The sequence below is a fragment of the Vulpes lagopus genome, chromosome 8 (assembly GCF_018345385.1).
Source record: "Vulpes lagopus strain Blue_001 chromosome 8, ASM1834538v1, whole genome shotgun sequence".
NCBI classification, from domain to species: Eukaryota; Metazoa; Chordata; class Mammalia; order Carnivora; family Canidae; genus Vulpes; species Vulpes lagopus.
Window position 1 is genome coordinate 46,814,677 of NC_054831.1, and position 22,321 is coordinate 46,836,997.

Consider the following 22,321-nt stretch of genomic DNA (forward strand, 5'->3'; position numbering starts at 1 on the left):
GAAGATCTGAAGTTAATGGAGATCTCTCTCCAACTCCCCAAAGCTAATGCTATTTAAGCTGTGCACTCCAAATGCAGCCCCCGGCAGCCACAGCTCTGTATCCCGCAAGACTGACCATGGTGTGGCCCCAGCTCTGTCAGTGACTCCTATTAACTGAGTGCTTGCTTTTTGCTGTGCCAGGGCCTCTGTACATTTTATTTCACACTTGTAAGAACTATTCAAGGTACGTATCATTATTCTTACCTTACAGATGAAGGAATTTAGGCATAGGCGAGTTACGTTATTTGCAAATAGGCAGCTAATAAATGTCAAGCCTGGCTGCATTTCTGAAATCCCTATGTTTTAAAATTCAAGTCAGTTTTCCTATTGCTATGGCTGTATGCTTAGAAAGCAATATCAAATTCTAGTCTGAAGTGTACTCTTTTGGAAAATGCAGTCTTTTAATCAATGAATTTATTTCATAACAGAGAGAACAACTCTTTGCTTCCTTTAGTGATGGATATCATCAAATGTATGTATTCTGAGCTAAACTTTTCATGAGAATATTTGCATGCCACCCTCTGACACAGGTTGATGGACAATCTTAGCTACATGTGTTTTGTTTGTTTGTTTGTTTTTCCTGAAAGTAAGTTTTCAGATCCAAGCCAAGGAAGAGAGGAAGAGAAAGAGAACTAAAGAAAAATAATTTGTATTTGACCATGTATCCTTTTTCAGTTACCTTTTATTGACCCCTTCATAGAAAATGAATTCCATCAAGTAGATTCAAAGAGAATAACAGAAAATGGGATATGAGCAGGAAGAGATGCACTTTGTTTTTCTCTCTAGAAGGGGAACTTCCTCTGTCTCATCCATGATCTCTCTGCAGTCTTCTGGGGCCAAGGGCTTGCAGTGCTCCTGGGGTGGGGTACCTAAACATATTTATTGACCACCACAATTGTGAAAAACAGCCTTAAAAAATATGATCATCATTCTAAGTTTCCTTGTATTTCATCACATATGGTAAAGGCTCTTTATGCCATTTCCCCCATCTTTTCCTAATTCCCCCCTAACTACAGAGCTCTTACTTCTGCCTTCCACTGAAAAGACAAAAACTCAGTGATGAGGGATCTTAACAGCAGCTCGTCCAATTTTTACCCAGGCACAAATTCCCTCTATAACAAGTGGTCTTTCAGCCTCCACTCTGTTGCTTCTAATGGTGGCCCATGTGACAAAGATAAAGAGAAATAGATTATTCTCTAGAGTTAGGCTGGATCAGGAAATTCTAGACACAATGGATGAGATCTCTACAATTTTTTAACTGGACATTTCTCTGGTTTGGCACTTCAAATATGCCAAAGGGCCAAACTACACAAGGTTCTAGACATGCACTAGAGAGGGAAGGACTCTCCCTTGAGATGGCCCTCTTAAGCTGACAGAGAGAGCTTCCCACAGCTCATTTTGCACTTTCCTGTGTAATTCTTGAAGTGTAATTTCCTTTAGTAGAGGGGGAACCAACAGAGAGCCCACCTCCTTGCTGGGCAGCTCCTCACATTAAACTGAGATACACTTCCCTGTAACTTCCCTGGTGGCCCTGGGTGTCTCTTCCAATCTACAAGAGAGTAAATCTAATGGCCTTGCCTTTTACTTGACAACCCAATTATATTCTACCAAATTCTACTCCTCATTAACTAGGAATCCCCAGCCCTTTGACTCTTTCTCCTGTGACATGGTTTGGAAGTATCAGTAGTGTGCAGCAGTCTGTACCCCTGCCCCCAACATCTGCATCTCAGAACTGGATATGGCACCGCAAGGGTGGTCTGATGGGGGAAGTTCCATGACTTCGATCATTCTCCACACACTGCTTCTATTAAAGGAGCCTAACACCAAATCAGCATCTCTGGCAGGCACGCCACACGGCTGACTCATGCAGTCAGTTAAAATGTCCATGCACTTCACGTGTTTTGCTCTTAAGGTCCTTTCTCTTGTATTTGCTCAATTAGATTTGGGGTACCTAGGTCCAATGATCTGTATTTTCCCTTATTAAATTGCCTGTTGTTATTTGATCCACCTTTCTAATCTGTTGAGTGAGACCCTTTTGGACACATGATGTCACTCACTCCAGCTTTTTTTTTTTTTGTCAGTCTCATTAACAGTACACCAACAGCCTCATCTGAGTTGCTGATAAAAGCTTTCAACAGGAACATGGTCACAGCAGGCTCCGTCAGCTCACTGCCCAAGATGTCTCTCCAGATTGACCACTGATGGCAAATGACTCAACGTATTTGGTAATTATAGAGGTTAAACATGTTCTCTACAGCAAATAAATACCTAGAGATCCAGTGATAGCTAACATTCGTGTTTTTAGGTCTAAGATTGTCTCCTTGACTTGCACCCCATTTTTTCATTCATTCATCCATTCATCCAATAAATAATTTTGGAGTTTCTCCAATGTGCAAAGCACTGTGCTAGGTGGCAGTAATGCAGTCATGAGGTAGAATTACAAGTATTCTCTGCCCATAGCATTGATGGCCTTTGGGGAGAGAGGTGTTAAACACATACTTACACAGATAATTATTTAATTTCAAAATGGCTAAGTACTGGGAAGGAAGAGAACAAAGAGCTTCAGAGAAAGCTTTCCTGAGGAAGTAACATTTAAGCAGAGACCTGAAGCTAGCCAGGCAACAGAGCGGAAGAGTATGATTCCAAGGAGAAAAAAATAACCCTGTGAAGACTGAGTGGGAGGTAGCTTGTTCTAGGAGCAAGAGATGGGCGGGGTGGCTGCAGCAGAATGGAGAGAGGTGGGCTACGAAGGTGGGCAGGTGCCAGGGCTTCAGTTTCCAGGGTCCATGAGCCATATTAAGGAATGTGGACCTTGTCCTAAGAGAGAAGGGAGATCACTGAAAGGTTTGAGCAGAAAACTGGCCAGAGTTGCATGTTTAAAAGCTCCTCTGAGTTCCCTGACTGCTGTTGGAGCATATTGGAGAAGCACAGGGGAATAAGAACAATTTCACTTTCAAGGACTCAGTTGGAAAGGGTGGCAGGGACTAACAGTGGGTGGGAGGGAAACTTCCGGCTGTTACATATTTACTATGTTTCTCTTGTGATGTGAATCTGAGCTTATTAAGGTACCTAAATCCTTGGCATCTTTTTAAATCCTTAGATTAAATGCAGCATCTCCAAGTGAAAAAATTTTAAAATTATAGGCTATTTTTGATACAGTCATTTCAGAAAAATAATTTTAAAGTGTATATATGTACATTCTATCATTGCTCCAAGCCTTGGAGGAGCCAGCACCTCCTGTCCCCAACAAAAGGAAAATTTTGCTTAAGGATCCTAAAATTAACCTTAAAATAGTGACCTTTAATAAAATGCATTTGACTAGAATTTTAGTTTGCCACATTCATCCAGAAGTTTCATAAGTAAATGATTCCCTTTTTTATATTCATTAAGGCACACTTATATTAAAATATACCACTTAGCTGATTCTCATTTCCTGAGATCTCTCACTGATTCTAAGGGACACACCTACTTAAGAAATCACAATAGTTATGTAAGTACTCTGGGAATGTAGCAGAACAACCGAACCAGAAACATCGAGGACTTTTTAGACTTGGGAGACCATTTTTTTTTAAAGATTTTATTTATTTATTCATGAGAGACACAGAGAGGCAGGTACACAGGCAGGGGGAGAAGCAGGCTCCCTGCAGGGGGCCTGATGTGGGATTCGATCCCAGGACCCCAGAAGGCAGATGTTCAACCAACGAGCCACTCAGGCACTCCCTGGGAGACCATTTAAACTGAGTTGAATACTTGAAGGTTTTTTGAGCCACCAGGATAGTATACATTTAGACAGGTAACCTCCATGAATCCCAGCTTGTGCATCTAAATTCTTAGAGAGTAGTTTTCTTCTCTACCTAACACCAAATTTTGAGACAGGTACTCTTTTGTAGAGAGTGCAGCCCTTTGAGGTCACAGGGTTTCCTTTTCCTATTGAGTATGTTCTAGGCTTTGCTATCAGTCCTTCTGCCTTGGGAAGCTGTGAACACTGAAACTCTGTGGAAACTTGCTGGGCTCAGGATAAAGCCAGTTCTGCTTCCTTTCCCTTCTGTGTATTTGTTACTTGAATCCTGCTAACTGATTTAAAGAAAACAACAACAACAACAATGTTTTCAGGTGCCTGGTGGCTCAGTTGGTTACATGTCTCCCTTCAGCTCGGGTTATGATCTCAGGGTCCTGGGATGGAGCCCCTCATTGGGCTCCCTGCTCAGCCAGGAGTCTGCTTCTCCCTCTCCCTCTGTCTCCTTATCCCTGCTCATGCTCTGTCTCCCTCTCTCTCAAATAAATAAATATTAAAAACAAACAGAAAAAAACAATGTAATCAATCATTTGGCCTCATGTTTTGTTAGAACAAATAAGGGTAGGATTGTGTCTAGTGTCACATGCATGTACACTAGATTAGTGTATTTAGATTTGTGATACATTTTGAGCTGTTAAATGAAAAAAAGTTCCAAAACATTATATATATTAAAATACCACTTTTCTTTCTATTTAAGACTATATTTTGTATGTGTACATATGCATGAAAAAGTTTTAGAGAAATATATATATATATATATATATATATATATATATATATCCTTGATTTTTTTCACCTAGAAGGTTATCAACAGCAGAAATTAATAAGTTTCTCTTTGTTTGGAAGATACCTTTCAGAATCTACTTCCACAAATATAAAACAAAATAAAGTGCAACTTGGAATACATTCAAAAGTTGCCAGAGATTCTTTGATTTTATGGATGAAGTTATTCAGTCTATGAGCATATTTGATAAAAAGACAATCACTGTTGTCTGAGCTCAGGTCTAAAAAGTCCTAGATGTTTCTGGATGTGCTTTTTTGTTGGTGATTTTTCTGTTGAAAATGCCTCCCAAGCTTGGTGCTGAAGTGAAATCTTAGTGTCCTGAAGTGCAAGAAGGTTGTGATGTGCCTGACAAACGTCTTTAGATAAGCTTCCTTCAGTCGTGGGTTATAGTGCTGCTGGCTGTGAATTCAATGTTAATGAATCAATAATATATATGAACACATAAAAACAAGGTTATATATTGATCTTTGATGAAAATGTTGTGACCAGAAGCTCACAGGAACCTAACTCTATATTACTTCTAGGAACAACAGTTCAGTATTTGCTAATTCAGTGTTTACAGCAACTTCATAGCACAAAACTACTGCAAATAATGAGGACCAGCTTTGTCCAGGAGGGAATGAAATGGAAGCCAGAGAACAGAGGAATGACATCTTCAAGGTGCCAAGACAAGATAATTATCAATACAACTGAAAACCAAAGAAAATCATTCTCAAGAATAAGAGTGGTATAGGGGCACTTGGGTGGCTCCGTAGTTTAAGCATCTACCTTTGGCTCAGGTCATGATCCCAGATCAGCCCTGCAGCAGGCTCCCTGCTCAGTGGGGTGCCTTCTTCTCCCCCTCCCTCTGCCTCTCCCCACCACCCCTGCTCATACTCTCTCAAATAAATAAATTATTTTTTTAAAAAAAGAATGAGTGGTACAAAGATATTTTTCAGAGAAGCTAAAAATGAAAGTGGTTACCATCTATAAATTTCACTTCAATTCTAAAATAAATGTATTTCTAGAATAAAAAAAATTCATTCAGGTGGTATAAGAAATGAATAGCAAAGAAAATAACACTAAGTGAATAAAAATAATGTGAAGTTGCAAAATGATGGAAATAGAATTTATTTTTTTATTTTTTTTTTAATTTTTTTTTATTTATTTATGATAGGAACACAGTGAGAGAGAGAGGCAGAGACACAGGCAGAGGGAGAAGCAGGCTCCATGCACCGGGAGCCCGACGTGGGATTCGATCCCGGATCTCCAGGATCGCGCCCTGGGCCAAAGGCAGGCGCCAAACCGCTGCGCCACCCAGGGATCCCTGGAAATAGAATTTAATGTTTGGGAGGTGGTTAAAATTTTAAATGTTTTGAGTTTCAAAGGAGAACCAAAATGTTGATTAAATTTATGTGTTAACAGATTAAACATGAATGCTTACGTATCTTAAAGAATTATAAAAAGTAGGTTAGGATGTGTAACTTCCAAAATAATAATGTTACTAATAATTATTAATAATCTTACTCTAAAATAATTCTATTATTTTTCTAACTAATGTAAAATAAGATAGGGAAGGAGAATTAAAAAAAAAAAAACATAGAACAGTAGAGCAAATAGAAGGCATAAAATAAGATGCAGGAATTAGCCCAAATATGCCAGTAATAACAAAAATATAACTGTGCTGAGAACTCCAATTAGCAGGCCAAGTTGCTAGACTTGATTTTTTAAATCCAGGTGTATATATGTTGATAAGAGACATCTAAACTATGACACAATAAAAAAAATTTTAATTTTAAATATAAGGATAGAAAAACTATACCACACAAACACTAGAGTTCTAATAATGAGGAGGTCTTACATAGTGATAAAAGATTTAATTGATCAAAAACATACAATGGTTATGAGTAGGTATGCACAAAATAACATGACCTCAACAATATAAGGAAGACATTGAGAGCAGTATAATAAGAAAATGAAAAAATTTTCAACAAGTTTTCTAGTATTGACATCACACAGTCAATATTTTCTCTCCTACAATGAAATTAAGGAAGAAATTAATAATTAAAGGGAAATAAATTTAAAAACCCATACATTAAAAAAATTTCAAATATACTTTTATTTATTTTTTTTTTCAAATATACTTTTAATAATGCATTGCGCAAAGAGGAAATTATAATGGATTTTGAAAAATACTTTAGAAAACTAATGAACTAATCATCAAATTTCAGAAGTGGTAAACAGAATAAAACTAACATAAGTGTTTCTTTTAAAAATAAATATAAGAACTTCAAGATTTTTGTCCTTGTGGACACATTCAATCTAATCCTCTATTGTTGCTTATGGGTTGGTATCACCTAATTGGGTGAATCCTTCTAAAAGAGGATCTAGAGGCCTGAGACAGAAGTCAAAGAGATTCAAAACTCTAGCAGGGGTTCTCCTGCTGATCTGAAATAAAGCAAGTACCCATGCTGTGAACAGCCTATGGGGGTCACATGGCAAAGAACTGTGTTTGGTTGTTAGAAGTTGAGAATGGTCCCATCATGAGCTAGCAAGAAAATGAGGGGGACCACTGTCATGGAACCACAAATTCTGTTAAAACCAGTGAGCTAGGAAAAAAATCCCAGGTTTCAGATGAGAATCATCGCCCCAGCCAACACCTTCATTTCAGCCTGGGGGCCCCTGAGCAGACGATCCAGCTAAACCATGTCCAGATTAGGATAATAAATAGGTATTGCTCAAGTTGCTAAGTTTGTGGTCATTTGTCACACAGCAATAGAAAACTAATACAGAGCTGACTTAATGTTACAGAAAACAAAGATAAAATTCAGAGAATCACCAAAGACAAAAGTTGGTTCCTTAAAAATACTAATAAAATAGATAAACCTTTGGCAATATCAAGTAACAATAAAATAAGGAAGGTTAAAATTTGTAGTAATGGGAATAAAAAGTGGACATAACTTCAGATACTGCAGGTATTTAAAATAAGAGGATATTAAAACAATTTTATACCAATACACTCTAAAGCTTAGATGAGATCAATTCTTAGAAAATATAATAGAAATTAATGTTTTCATTATCTTTGGGTAAATAGTATAGTAGAATTACTGGATCATGTATTTTTATTTTTTGAAGAACCTCTGTATAGTTTTCTAAAGCAACTGTACCAATTTGCATTCCCACCCACAGTGCATGAGAATTCTTTTTCTCCACATCCTTGCCTACACTTGTTATTTATCTTTTTTATTTTAGCCATTCTGACATATGTGAGGTGATATCTCATTGTGGTTTTGCGTTATATTTCCTTGATGATTAGTGATATTGAGCATATTTTCATGCATCTGTTGGCCATCTGTATGTCTTCTTTGGAAGAATGTCTATTCAGGTCCTCTGCCCATTTTTTAAATTGTAGTTTGTTTTTTTAGGTGTTGAGTTGTGTAAGTTCTTTATTTATTTTGGATATTAACCCCTTATGGATATGTACTTTGTAAGGCCTTTGTGACAACATTAATGGGCCTAGGTGGTATTATGCTAAGTGAAATAAGTCAGACCAAGAAAAACAAATACCGTATGATTTCACTCATATATGAAATCTAAAAAAAAAAAAAAAATGAACAAACAAACTAAAACCAAAATCAGATCTATAAATACAGAGAACAAACTGAGGATGGCCAGAGGGAAGGGTGGTGGGGGGGGTGAGCAAATGGGTGATGAGGAGTGGGGGATACAGGCTTCTAGTTATGGAATAAGTAAGTCATGGGAATAAAAGGCATAGGATAGGGTATATAGTAAAGGATACCATAATAGTGTTGTATACTGACAGATGGTAGGTACACTTTGGTGAGCATAGCATGATGTACAGAGATGTTGAATCACTATGTTGTACACCTGAAACCAATGTAATATCATGTGTCAACTATAGCCAAATACATTTTTTTTAAAAAGGCGTATCTTTTATTTCGACTTCCCCAATTACAGGACATATATAAAGGTAAATGTTATGTTTGCCCTGATTTTTTCATATCAGTAGAATTGTGCACATATTATCAGGAAGGCACAATTCACCAAAAGAGTGAACTGTATTGGATCCAAATCTATCTACTTATATGTTAAAGTCTATATTTACAACAAGTATCAGGACCCATCTCAGGAGTTTACCTTTTAAGTATGAACTGTTGGTTTAAAAGTTTGAAATAAACAAAAACATTGAAATTTAGTGATAAAAGCGTTATTAGAAAAATAGATCTAACCTCCTAAATTTATTGTATCATAACTTCAGATCAGCATATTATATTACTATATTATATTATTGCATAATGAAAAAGGAGAATAAACATTTGCTGAGAGTCTACTCTATGGCAGCCACTTTACGTATTGCTTCATTTAATCCTCACAACAACTTTTTGACATAAGCTTTCAGCTCCATTCTTACTTCTTAAGAAAATTATGTTCACTGACAGGTAAAATAAGTTTCCAAAAGTTCTCTTAATTATAAGGTGGGAGAATAAAAATTTGGAGGCAAATCTGTCTCAAAATTCAGAGCTTCTTCTACCATACCATTAAGCCTAGAAAGTGCCTAGAGAAGACAAATGCATTTCAGGGAAGATGAATAAAAAGCAAGTTGTGGGGAAAATACATAAGAAATGTACTGAAGGGTAGAGTAACATAATGTAACTCACATTAGGAACAGAACTCATGTAAGTAGATGCATCAAGAGAATTTGTCCTACAATAATTACTGTATTTGTAAAAATATTACCAACACCCAGAAATCAGATTATTTTTTATTTTCTTTTTTCCTAATATTAGCTATTGTTGAAATTATATGATTCATCATAGTGGTAGGTAAAAAGTGGATCTAAGAATTCTAAATGCTACATTTGGAACTTATGTACAGCCTTTATGCCACTCTACACAAAGCCATATAAATTGCAATAGTCTATCTGCTTCTGGTGATTAACAGAGTGGAGTTGGGTGGAAGACAGATGAAATAAATGAAAGAGAGTAAGAGTACACTTATTGGGATAAGCAGAGAGTAATAATGTATAGAATTATTGAATCATTATATTGTACATCTGAAACTAATACTGGATGTTAATCATACTCAAATAAAAATAGATAGAATAAGTCATTTACAAACTGTAAAACCTAAAAATATAGTACCTCTAGAAGAAAACAAGAGAAATCTCTGTGACCTTGGGCCAGGCAAATGTGTCTTAGATGCAATGCCAAAAGCACAATACATAAACAAAAGAAAAAATATATTTCATCAAAATTAAAGGTACTAAGACAAATGGAAAAATTATTAAGATATTAAAAATTAAAAGAATGAAAAGATAAGGACATTGGTTTGAAAAATCTTTTGTATATCATATTTCTGATGAAGGACTTGAATACAGAATATATAAACTCTAAAAATTCAATAAGAAGACAAACTAATTAAAAAGTGGGGAAAAGATTTTAATGAACACAAAGACAATATATTGATGGCAAATAAGGTCAAAATCATTAATTGTGAAGTAAATGTAAACCGAGCCAAAAAGATATCACTAAAATCCATTACTATGGCTAAAATTAAAAGACTAGACTTATCAGATGTTGATAAGGATATAGAGAGATTGGGACTCATTTACTTCTGAGGGAAAGTAAAATGGCATAACCACCTCAGAAAATACTTTGGCCACGTTCTAAAAAAGTGAACACATACCCTACCATACGATCCAGCCATTCTATTCCTAATTACTCAGGAGAAATGAAAGTATATTTCCATAAAAATACTTGGACAAGAATGTTTGTATCATCTTTATTTGTAATAGTCTAAAACTGGAAACAAGCCAAATGTCCATCAGTTAGCAAATGATCAATATATTTTGGTACATCCATACAGTAGAATACTACTTAGCAACAAAAAGGAATGAAATATGTTACATAAAACACAGGTAAATCTCAAAATAATTATGCTGAGTTTTTTAAAAATCCAGATTTATAAAAAGAATAATTACTACAGAATTCCATTCATATAAACTCTAAAAAGTGCAACTATTCCTTAGTGATTCAATGGTTGCCTTGAGATGGGATGTGGGGCAGGAAGGAGAAATCATCAAGGGGCAGGGGAAAACTTGTGGGCAGTGGATATGTTTGTTATTTTGATTGTGGTGATGATTACACAGGTATATACATTTGTCAAAGTTTATCAGGTTGTGCACTTTAAATATGTACTGTCAATTATACCGCAATAAATAAATATTTATTTATAGTTAAATAAAAGTTCAGTTAGCTGATTTTTATTTCTTCATGATCTATGGCTTCTCTTCCATCACTCCACTGGGGATGAAAGAATTCATGAGTCTCTACTTCTGGGAAAGACCCATCAATTTCTGAAAATAGTTCATTGAGCTGTCTTTGTACCTTCAATTCTCTGATTCTTCTTTTTCTTCTTTTCTTTCCTTTCTTTTTATTTTTAGAGATAAACACCATGCACAAGTGGTGCTAAAGGGGTGCAGGGAGAGAATCTTAAGCAGGCTCTACATTCAGCATGGAGCCTGACACAGGGCTCGATCTCAAAATCCTGAGATAATGACCTGAGCCAAGATCAAGAGTCAGAGGCTTGACTGATGGAGTCACCCAGGTGCCCCATGTCAAGCTTTTTCTTAACAATAATTTGTTTTCTATGCTTGAAACTTTCTCTTCACTTTCCTTTTTTCTATTTTCTTTTTCCTTCCTTCTTTCCTTTCTTCCTCCCTCCCTCATCTTATTTCCTCTCTCCTGCTCGCTCCTTCCTTCCTTCCTTCTTTTCTTTCTTTTGCTTACTCATTCTCAAGTTCTCATCCTGGATGTTACTTCCACCAGAAAAGACTTTCTGACCCAAGTCTGGGCTAGGTGCCCTCTGGTGTGCTACCATACCACGTGCTCTACCCTATCACAATGCTTACTATATTATTATTTACTTGCCTTCTTGCAAACCTGCTTGTTGTCTTCCCTGCCAATATTTGTAAAGTCAAAAACTATGTTGCTATGTTTTCTTGACACTTTCTCCCCAGAGGAGTTAGTCAGTGACTGCAACATAGTAGGTGGTCAATTAAGTGTCTATTGAGTAATGAAGGAATATATTTTCTCTTGCTATGTGTTAGTCTTCATATCCTTGAAATCTTTACAATATGTCCTGTTATTCTCTTTCTCTCTTTTTTGCCTATGCATCTTCTCATTAAATAAGAATCAATGCTACACAACTTGACTTGGCCGCTGGTAGAAAATGAGTAGAAAGGGCCAATGTCACCTTACAGAAGGATACAAGTATAGAAAAAGTAGTTAAAAGTATTAAAAAATACAAATTCATATATATAAATACTTAAGTAAAGTATATTTTAAATATAAACACTTTATGGCACTGGACTCTCTCTTGATAAATTTGAAAGAGGAAAAAGCACAAGAAGAAAACACAGTGGAGGCTAAAAATATAATTTTTTTCAAGTTTATTAAATAGAAGCCCTTTGAGAAAAAAATGTTATAATACTAAGGATCTTAATATATTCTCCCCAAACAAGAAACAAACTAATGAGACTATAGAAAAACTTGCCTCAGTGTGAGCCTTCCACTCATAAAAGTCATCAGGGAGGACAAAACAAGTGTTTGCAAAGCCAAAGTACTGATGGAGGTAGTTCATGAAATAGCGAGAAGCATCTTAGAGCCTCCTAGGGACCTCAGAAGACCTCTCACTCCCCACTGCCTGGATGAGGGGACTGCTATGCCACAGATCTCTTTTAAGGCAGAAAATCTGTATTTCCTTCCCAAACAACCTAATCTTTTCAATATTTGTAATAGCAAGTAACATTTGAAACATTTCATTTATTTATTCTTTTATGCTGCATCCTTTCCATAAAGTATTTAAGGCAGCTTAAGAAAGATAATATAATAAGATTACAAAAGAGCTGGAAATTATACAAGAAAAATAAAGATGAGCACATAGAGTAGAATAAAGTCGAAAAAACAAAACTAATGACATATGCACTTGTTTCCAATTAAGATAAAACTTGTTGCCAAGCATTCTGAGAGTCATGCTTTTAAAACTAAAAACTAACACAATACTCAAAAGACATAAAATTGTTCTTAAAATAAGAGCTGATCAGGAATTTTTCCCACAGGGCTCTATAATAAATACCATGGGCTAAAACATTTTAAATCACACAAGATATTTTTTCCAGCATCTTTCAGTACATTTGGGGATCATACAAGGCACACAAGAGCCTGAGCAGTTCTGCAGGGGACCAGCATAATGAGTGAGGTCTACACTAGCCCAGAGACTAACTTGGCTTAAAGTAGAGGTGCTTTAGCTATGCACCTTGTAAACAGCATAGAGTTGGGTTTTGCTTTAGGAGCTTACTTGAAATTATTCTCTTTTGATGGGTGAGTTAAAACCCATTCACATTTATTGATATCAGATTTGTGTAGGCAACAGATTTGTGTAAATGCAACATTAGTATGTTGCATTTACATTGCTTTAATTTTTATTTGGCGTGTCTTCCTTGCCTAATTTGTTTTGGTTTTTAAGAAGATTTGCATTTTTCTTCTAGTGAGTGTTTTGTGTGTTTACCACTTATAGTGCCATTAATCTCCTTTTTTCCTTCTTTAACCTCTTACAGGTTTGTCAGTTTAAAATCATATCCTTCAGGTCTCACCAATTAAAAGAGTCAGTCAATGATCTCACTTTTTTCTTCTTTCATTTTTTAGTTACATTCTTTCTACGTCATCAGACTATATCACCTTTATATTATTCTTCCACCAATGTTCCCATCTTTGCTTTAATATTCGCTTTACCCTTGAATAACTTAAATTCTTGACATCTTCTGCCAAGTCTCCTCAGTTCTCCATTGGTTGGATGAATTTGTCCTGAGTAGATTGTTCAGAAAGTACTTCTTTGTATTCTTTGAGCTGCTGCATGTGCAAAACTGTTTTTGTTTTGGTTTTTTAAATAGTCTTGGTACTTGAAGAATATCTTGGCAGGATTTAAAAAAAAAATCTTTGGCTCACATTTTACTTCCTTGAGTTTCTTGAAAACCTTGCTCCACTATTTCTTTTCCTCATATATGGCTCTTGATAAATCTGATGCTAGCCTAATTTTCTTACTTTTATATGTAACGTGATCTTTTGTTCTGGAGGTCCTGAGGGTTTTTCTTTTATTTTTCTAGGGTTATTTATCATAGTTAATCTTTACAGGTACCTGCTAAACCTTTTCACTAAGTAGACTTGTTTTCTCTTATCTTCATTAGGATTTCTTATATTATACTTTTAAACATTAGTTGTGTTCCATTATTTTGTTAGGGGCTCCATTATATATGTATCAGACCTTCTTTGCCTGTTGTTTACTTCTACCACTTTTCCCTTAAATTTTTGTTTATTTTTTATTTTTTAAGATTTATTTATTTGAGAGAGAGAGAGAACGAGAGCAAGCAGATGTGTGGGGGGAGGAATCTCAAGCAGTCTCCCTGCTGAGCATGGAGCCCAACACAGAGTTCCATCCCATGACCCAGGAGATCATGACCTGACCTAAAAACCAAGAGTTGGATGCTCAGCTGACTGAGCAACCCAGGTTCTCCTTTTTCTGGGTTTTTTTTTTTTTTTACATCTTTTTACCTCATTTTCATTTTCTTTGTTGTTTTCCTACCTAAATATCTTCATTAGATTTCCATTCAACTCTGCTCTGTCTTAGTCCCTAATAATCTGTGGGATTTCTTTCAGAGCTTGAGCATCTTTTATTGCATTTCTTCCCACTGTTTGTTTTGTCCATTTTTGTTATTAGTTTTATAAGTTTTGATTGGGGGTATTTTTAATATCTCAAAATGCTTATTAGAGACTATTTAGTTCAGTTTAGAGTGCAGTGTTATGGTATCCTACTGCTTCATTGTTAGTTTCTGGAGAACAATACTTATTAGATGAAATGTTTGATTTTATTTTCTTTTTACAGTAGCTTCATGTTGATTTGATATTTTTCTATCTTAAAGCACTTTTTGGACAGAGTTATTAGTCCTCTGTCTGTAAAGTGCACTTTCTTTAATATTGATAGGAGTGGGGTGATGGTGTATCTCGTTTCTCTTATTTTTTTTTTTTTTAAATATGGAACGCTTCACGAATTTGCGTGTCATCCTTGCGCAGGGGCCATGCTAATCTTCTCTGTATCGTTCCAATTTTAGTATATGTGCTGCCGAAGCGAGCACTCTCTTACATTTTTTTAATCTCATTCTTAGCCTAGCAGGTACCTCACACCCCACTCCCAATTTTCCACATGTGTCTGCTTGGAAATGTTTTCTCTCTGGAGGCTAATATAAGTATTGGTCATAGCTAGTCTCCAGAGAAGGTCTTAACATAATATGGCCTGCTTTTGTTCCTAAGGTCCTAATCAGTAAACTGAGATCAGCAATAGCACAAGCTACCAGGTTATCCTCAATTTCCAGTAAGAGTCCAAAAGCAGACTGGCATTCATTATGAATCTGACTTTATAAAACAGGCCTTTGGTTTTGTTAAATAATACTCAAACTGAGAAGGGAACTGAAGTCCAAAGATTGACTAAGTATGTACAGATTAGCAACAGCATTCAAATCTCAGATAACAAATTCTGATCCTGAATGAAGATAAAACTTGTCCAGTGTCAATTAGACCTAGGACCTGTTTAAAAGTCAAATTTACTAGTTGTGAAATTTTTTAAAATGTAAGCAACTCCCCTTAGGTTTTTCCCTTTTCTAAAAGTAAAGTGATAATACTTATCATACAGTTGTTGTAAGCATTACATGAGAAAATGCAGAGAGTACTTAACAGAATGCTGGGCACATGGGGGTTCACTATTACTTATTACTATTACTATTTTTTCAATTTTAATTTTAATTTTTTATTTACTTTTTTTTAGAATTTTTTAAAAATTTTATTTATTTATTCATAAGAGACACAGAGAGAGGCAGAGACACAGGCAGAGGGAGAACCAGGCTCCTCACAGGGAGCCTGATGTGGGACTTGATCCCGGGACCCTGGGATCACAACCTGAGCCAAAGGCTGATGCTCAACCACAGAGCCACCTAGGCGTCCCTTATTTTTATTTTTGTATTATCACTATTAACTATGTTTCTGGTGACTGTAGTTGAATGTAGAATCTGTAATTTTCTTAGTTATAAAAGTAGCTTTTACTTATTGAGCCCCCTGATGTACCAGACACTTGTGCTTTACATATACTATCCTATTCTTTATTTGTAATAACTTGTGAGGTAGATAGTAGCCCAGCTTTACAAATGAGTAAAATGAGGTTTATAGGTTATGTCACTTGCCCTGGGTTACATGTCTACTTAGTGATAGCAGAACTAGGATTCATAACAAGATTTATTTGACTTCAAAGCCCATGAATCTGTCCTACCTCCTCTCAAGATCCTTTCACCCCAGTACTAGCACTTATATTCTGAGCTACCCAGTGCCTTATGTTTTTATTTTGTCTTATTTGCAGCTTTCTGAGCTTGGTCTTGATTCTCCAACAGAATTGCAGTGTGCTCTTTGAAGTGTATATTTTTAAAATTTTTAATCTCAATATACTTCCTCTTCCTTCAAATAGCACTTGACTCATGGCAAGTTCTTAGTAAGTGCTTATCAAGTTGACAAAATCAACTTCCCTTTACTCAAGGAAAATATAGTTAATGACTTTCGTAGCTGTGTCACATCATCTATGTCAAAATGAACATTCATTCAAAGTTCAAGACAAATGTCATAAGAGTATCTGGGAAATGCAGAAGGAATGTTTAATCTAAAAACAGAAGAAAATCTAAATATAGGAAAAACCAGACTTACTTGGTATTCTTAGACCTTTTTTTAAACAACTTTGAGTTATTTGAGTTTGAAGTTATAGAACAACGTAAGTATATGAGTTTAGGAAGAAAATGTCCAATTACTAAGAAAATATCTCCTATAAATTTCAACAAAGCCTAGACTAGTTTGAGACATGTGGCTCAAAGACCATTCTCCGTGCACTGTTGGCCAAGTCTACTCTCTAGAGCTTTCTTTTCAGAATGACATCATACTCTGCATCACCACCCACATAATCACAAGATTCTGTGACCAAAGTGTTGCATCAGTGTTACAGATTACTACCTCATAAGATGCATTAAATACGCAGAAATAGGGATACGTAGAAAATAGGGATTAATTGGTGAGTTGGTCAACAAAAATTCATTCAACATTAGGCACTGTGCTAGTTGCCAAGACACAAAGCCTAAAAGATACAGTCTATGTTCTCAGGGAGATATCACATCAATGAGTATGTTGACAATTATGGATGCTGTGAGTTAAAAATGCATAGAGTACAGCAGGCATAAATGGAAGAATGGTTAAGCCTAGGTGGTGAATTATAAAAGGTGTTGAAGAAGAGATTACACTGGAGTTACTTCTAAAAAGAAATTAGCATTGTAATGAGAAAGCACTGAGAGCCAGCACATGATTTTAATTTATGTCAGGTCTCCTAATTCATTGACTTTTACTAACCTAAAAGTATAGGAGAACTTATTCTAAATACTTGCTCCATTCCAGTTGGCCCTACATCCTCTTTTCCTTTTAATGTGTATTTTAATGTGTATTTTCCCTAAGGTACTTTTTATTCCAATATCTCCTCTGGCCCTCAATATGTCTCACATGATAATCTCCTTAGAAATCAGACAATGATACTCCGTTCTTCAAAAACTAATTTAGAGTCTATCTGCTTGAGGAAGAAATCAAAATCCATCCAGAAGGGAGGTAAGTGGTCTTCTATGGATTCAAGGTAATGTCTACATGTCAATTGTAAGGTGTCACATTGGACAAGACCACGTTGAAGGGAAGATGTTTCTTCTTCATCTTCTACACTTCCATCCCTGAGTGCCTAACACATTGCCCTATAGTCTGAGATGGAACTTTTGTCAGCACTCAGCCAAAGCAATTTCTTTGAATCAAATTAGTTTAACAGATTTTTTTTTCTGTGATTTAGTTCCTTCACATGTAAAATTAAAATAATCTTGTCTCTTCTTTCCCAAAGAACTGCTGTGTAAGCTATTCTACCCTTGAACCTAAAACAGTAACAGCCATGTAATAGAGCCATGTAAGTAAATATTTGCTGAATGACTAAGTGAAAAGGCTAAATTCTGAGACATCTGAGATGAGGAATTATATATGAACTCAAAAAGTACTAGGGCTCTAATTAGAAATAGGATTTATAGTAATTATCTATCTTTTAAAGAAACATTCCTAGTGTTTTTAAGATTCTACATTAATAGCATTATTCAGAAAGTAGGAATATTGAAAAACAGAAATGGCTCTATCAGGATGAGAGGTGGTATAGCAGAATATAATTCCAGCCTTTTCCCACTGAGCACAGGTCCCCTTGACAAGGAATGACTATGAATTTGGGAGGAATAAACTCTATGTGTCCAGTGAAAACCACCATTTGCTGGATGCCCACTGTATTTCAGAATAGAAAAGTCAAAAGTAAAGTAGATTTTTAAAATTCTGGGATATACAGAATTCATATGGAAAAGTATAGATATACAAATAGCTGAGCAATCTTGAAAAAGAATATAAAGTATTCTTGTTTATTAGAAACTATTCCATAGTCAAATTATCATAAATAAAACAGCACATTGAAAAAAAAATAAATAAAAAAATAAAATAAAATAAAACAGCACATTGTTTGTGTCACAGCTGACAAATAAGTCAATGGAACTTTCAGAATCTAGGAACAGTCCCACTCACATAGGGAGTCTTGGTATGTGACAGGGATGGCATCAAAAACCAGTGGGAGAAAGATGCACTCTTCAAAAAGTGGATTGAGAATATTGGTAAAGTGAAAGTAAAATTAGATCATTGCCTTTATACAATATACAGAAATAAATCCCAGATTTATTAGGGAACTGAATATAAAATGCAAATTTTTTAAAATTTTTTTTAAATTTTTATTTATTATTTATGTATTATAGTCACAGAGAGAGAGAGAGAGAGGCAGAGACACAGGCAGAGGGAGAAGCAGGCTCCATGCACCGGGAGCCCGATGTGGGATTCGATCCCGGGTCTCCAGGATCGTGCCCTGGGCCAAAGGCAGGCGCCAAACCACTGCGCCACCCAGGGATCCCTAAAATGCAAATTTTAAAATTATTTTTAGAAAGAAATAGAGTAATATATTAAAGGTCTTAAAATTGAGAGTGACTTAAGTCACAAAAAGCACAACTCATAAAGGAAAAGACTGGCATATTTTACTGCATAAACATACAACATTTTTGCCTATGGCAGATGACATGAGAGGCAAAGTTAAAGGACAAATGAAAAGGGAGAAATTTTCAATGACATGGCATTTAAAGAATTAGAATATGAAAGGATTCATAAAACTCAAGCAAAACCAAACAAATATAAAAATTAGCAGGATATGATCTGGTGATTCTCAGAATAAATCCAAATTGCTAATAAATATATGAAGATATGCTCAACCTCACTAGTAATAAGAAAATTAAAATCAAATAGCAATGTGATACCAGTTAGCTTTTGTTATCAGACTGATAAAAAAATTGACTGCATCCTAGCAAGTTGTTGCCAAGAATGTATGGGGAACAGAAACTCTTACATACAGCAAGAGGGAAGAAAAATTACTACAGCTTATCTAGAGAGCAACAAAGCAGTTCTACCATATGTGGTAGATTGCAAAAATGGCTGTGATACATTGTTTCTCCCTTCCCAATGTGATTTTGCAGTTCCTCTCATCAAGAAGTGGTCTATTTGCTCTCCTCTTCTATCTAGGCTGGCTTTCCATTCTGTTGCTATTGCCAACAGAATGCAGCAAAAGAGACTTTGAAATCAGGGCCCCAAACATAAGCACACCTTTTACTTATTCTCTTGCTTCCTGCAAATGCCCAGAAAACAAGCCTGCTGAGGAAGTCACATGGAGCAGAGACTAAGTTTTCCAGGTTGAGGTGGTGCTACAGCAGCCAGCCCCCAGCAATCTTTCAGCTAACCACAGATGCATGAGCAAAAGTAACTACAGTTTTCTATTCCAGAAGCAAATACTTCATGGTCAGAGTCTCATTGTCCTCAGAAGGGCCACTTGTGGACAGAAAAGACATGTCCCAGGAGAGCATCTCCTAAAGGTCCCATCCCACTGCAGGACTACATTTCCCCCAAGAAGTTCCCTAAACAACTTTGACACACACACATCTAATTATGAAGCCTTTTGGTTTATTGGCAAAAGGGCCTAGGCAAAAGCTCGTTAGTTTCATTTGCTCAACTCTTCTGAAAATAGTTACTTCGGGTCCATTATTCCCACAAGAAAGACCTTCCCTTAGAACACCAGTCTCTGAGGATTGATTCTTCCATGAGTTTCCTAGCGAAATCTTGATTGAATTTAAGAACGAATAGTCAAATTAAATAATCTCAGCTGCTAAGAAGCTAGGGCACTGTATTTTTATGTATTTTCAAACTACTGAAAAAATATTTTGGGGGTGCCTCAGTGGGTTAAGCATCTGCCTTTGGCTCAGTCATGATCCCAGAGTCCTGGGATCAAGCCCTTTCATCAGACTCTCTGCTCAGTGGGGAGGGGGGAAGGGGGAGTCTGCTTCTGCCTCTTACTCTGTGCTCTCTCTCTCTCAAATAAATAAATAAAATCTTAAAAAAGTATTTTCTATACTTTCAATACTTTCTATACTTTCAAAAGTATTTGAAATTAAGTGAGACAGATTTATATGCATTTATTTCTAAAGATAAGAATTCTGATATGGATAACAAAAGGAGGTACATTAAAAGTCTAAAGGACCCATTTTTGAGGTCAAAAACATCCTCAGAATCAGTAATATTCTTATAATGAAGGCATAAAAAAAGCAACTATTATTTATTATGATATATTAAAAACTATAGTAAGTTAAGTACTTAACAAAATGATCTCACTTAATATTTCAATAATACTAAAATACAGATATTATTATCTCCATTTAATAGATGTTAAAGCTGGGTCAAAAAGGGGTTAAAGTCACTTATCCATAGTTACAAAATCAGTGAATAGTAAAGCCTGGCTTCAAACAGAAGTCTAACAGAAGTTGTGCTTCTAGTTACCACACTCTACTACATGAAAACAAACAAAAATAAGCACAAACAAAAACCAGTATATAATGCTTTAAATAATCCATAGACTACTTTGTCACACATTATTTTATTTGATTCCTATAAAACTCTTATGACTCCCATTTTACAGATGAGCAGACTAAGTTTCAGACCAGGAATGTGTCCAGTCACAAAGCTTTATGTAGAAAAGCTGGAACTCAGTCTAGTCTATGGGTCCCAAATCAATGTCTCTTCCAGGAGGCCAACCTTCCAGATGCTGAGGGAACTTAAAGAGATGTTGTGGAATATGGTAAGCTATTAGAAGGATTGTTCACAGGGGATGGAGGTACTGATGAAGGAATCAGGGATCTTCCCTGAGGCTTGACTCAAAAAAGCAATTGTGTGAGTCGCTTTGCAGGAAACACCTTGGAGGAGGCTTGAGCTTCTTCCAATTTGATGGAGGAAGGCAAGGATCAGATTCTGGGGTTTCTGAAATTAATGAAATGAACAAATGAAAGAATAAGATGGAAACTATCCTAAGAGCAAATGGGAAAGGCAAAATATTTATCCAGACCCTAAGCACTCTTGCCTCTGGGGCCTGGCCTGAGTAAGTACCAAGAAGCCAGGGATGGAGGCAGAGTTGCAGTAGGAACAAAGCACATGAGCCCTGAGAGCTTGCTTGGGAAAGGTTCAATGTAACTAAATAGAACCAAACCCCACGATGACTATTAACTTTCCTCTTCTGTCCCAAGGCTGAGCAAGCTGGGAAACTCTAATGCAATATGAAAAATCAAGACAGTAAATGCAAAAGTATTCAATAAAACATTAGAAAACCAAAAGTCAAGAGTATATTAGAAGGATCATACACTGTGATCAAGTGGGATTCATTCCTGGGATGTAAGGATGACTCAACATTCACAAATCAATCAACGTGATAACACATTAACAAAATGAAAGATAAAATCATATAATTATCTCAACAGATGCAGAAAAAGCATTTGACAAAATTCAATACAGATTCATGATAAAAACTCTCAACAAATTAAATATACCTCAACATAGTAAAGGCCATGTATAACAAGACCACAGATAACATCACACTTAATGATGAAAAACTGAAAGCTTTTCCTCTAAGATCAGGAAAAAGACAAGGATATTCACTCTTGCCACTTTTATTTAACACAGTACTGGAAGTTCTACCCAGAACAATTAGGAAAATAAAAATAAGAATAAAAGTCATCCAAATTGAAAAGGAAGAGGTAAAATTGTCCTTATCTACAGATGTCATGATACTATATATAGAAAACTGGAGAAACATCACCAAAAAAACCTGTTGGAATAATAAACAAATTCAGTGAAGTTGCAGGATTTAAAACCAATATCAATATGCATTTCCATTCACTGATAACTACTAGAGAAATTAAGAAACTAGTTCCATTTACAATGTGTCCATACTACCCAAGTGATCTACAGATTCAATGCAACCCTATCAAAATTTCAATGACATCTGTCACAGAAATAAGATAAATAATCCTGAAATTTGTATGGAACCACAAAAGACCCTGAACAGGCAAAGCAAACTTCCTGATCTCAAACCATATTACAAAGCTATAGTAATCAGAACAAGCTGGTGCTGTCTTAAAATAA

At 35.8% G+C, this 22,321-nt stretch overlaps 1 non-coding gene across 1 annotated transcript; it reads right to left on the reverse strand.

Annotated features, from left to right (window-relative positions):
* Positions 1-14,701: 14,701 nt before the first annotated feature.
* Positions 14,702-14,808, reverse strand: LOC121498272. The gene has a single exon (XR_005989669.1). It is a non-coding gene; the product is annotated as a U6 spliceosomal RNA (small nuclear RNA).
* Between the last annotated feature and the right edge of the window lie 7,513 nt (positions 14,809-22,321).